At 41.5% G+C, this 1510-nt stretch overlaps 1 protein-coding gene across 1 annotated transcript in view; it reads right to left on the bottom strand.

Annotated features, from left to right (window-relative positions):
• LOC101854518 overlaps window positions 1-1510 on the bottom strand; it is a gene marked incomplete in the record, with an annotated part of 17674 nt that overhangs the window by 13661 nt on the left and 2503 nt on the right. Inside the window, 1 exon segment of the mRNA XM_005105611.2 lies at window positions 852-1008.

The raw sequence follows: 1510 nt of genomic DNA on the forward strand, positions 1-1510 counted from the left end.
GTGTGTGTGTGTGTATGTGTGTGTGTTAATACAATGTATGTGTATTTTGTTGTTTTTGCATATTATGCGTTGACGTGCACAGTAGTATTTGCGTGCAACTGTGTGTCTGTGTGTGCGTTTGTGTTTGTGTGTGGGGGGGTGTATGTATGTGTTTGTGTGTGGGTGTGTGTGTGTGTGTGTGTGTGTGTGTGTGTGTGTATGTGTGTTTGTGTGTGTGTGTATGTGTGTTTGTGTGTTTAAAAATGCTCCCCCATTCACATCCTTTACTGCCGCTGCAACATTCGGATGCATGTACCCTGTAAAGTAACGCTGTATTTTTGTTAGAGCCTAATTTAGACACATTTGTACATGACGATGTAAAACGCGTGTATTTCCCAATTAGCTGTTGATTTCTCTGTTCGCAAAATGGTATTTTTCTAAGATAATACGCGGAAGGCTGATAATACATGTAGTTCATTCCTGTTTTTTACCATTAATATTATTTCCATTAATACATGTTTTTATTTAGCGGGGAAAATTGGGAGGGAAGGGAGGGAAGGAGGGAGGGAGGGAGGGTTCCTATTGTTTTCCTGAAGATAGTTTTATTGTTTTAAAGCGGGAGGAGAGGGAGGGGTCTTGTTTGTTTTGTGGAGTTGTTGTTTGTTTTGTTTTTAGTTTGTTTGTTTGTTTGTTGTTTGGGGTTTGTTTGGTTTTGGGTTTTTGCTTGATTGCGTATTCATTTATAATGGTTTTTCTGCTTTCTTTTTGTTTTTCGTTTAGTTTGGTTGGTTGGCTTTTTATCAGAAAAAAATACTATAGAAAAGCGAGGGATTTTGAAAGGATCCAAAAGCAAAATGGAAAGCAAAACATGCCAGTGCTCACTGATCCATCGCTTTCCTGAGCCCGTCCCCGAACTCTTCTTCCAGAATTCCGACGTGAACGAAGGACGCGATGGCAGAGGAAACCTCAAACAGGGCTAGGATTATTCCGCCGATCAGGATAGGGAGCAGGGTCTTCATCAGGCGTTCTCTGGAAGACAAAGATTTCGGCTGCCTCACTTTTCGTCTGTTGTATCTACGCTGCTGTGAATAAATCCCATAATATTATGATAGATACAGATATTTTACGCCCCAGTCACATAATTTAGAGCGTTAAGGAGGTGGGCCAGGCTGAGAAAACTTCCCGATTCCCGGCAGACAGACGTCGATTTTTAAAACTTCCCTACATGGGAATCGAACTCGGTTCTTCTGCGTTCGGGGGCAAAGCGCCGAGCAGCTACACCACAGATGCCAGTACTAATAAATACATGTATATCTCTGAGATAACCGGTTTATGACCCTGGACACGCTGTGAGATCAGTGGGCATTAAGTGGGTTGCGATACAGACGACACGATTGTGAATTTTGAAAGGCTCAGTTTTCGAATTTGGTTGATCTTGAGAGAAATCATTCATCTTCATAGTGGGGTTGTTTTGTTGATGTTGTTGTTGTTGTTGTTGTTGTTGTTGTTGTTGTTGTTGTTGTTGTTGTTG

The sequence above is a fragment of the Aplysia californica genome, unplaced genomic scaffold (assembly GCF_000002075.1).
Source record: "Aplysia californica isolate F4 #8 unplaced genomic scaffold, AplCal3.0 scaffold00480, whole genome shotgun sequence".
In the NCBI taxonomy this organism is placed as follows: Eukaryota; Metazoa; Mollusca; class Gastropoda; order Aplysiida; family Aplysiidae; genus Aplysia; species Aplysia californica.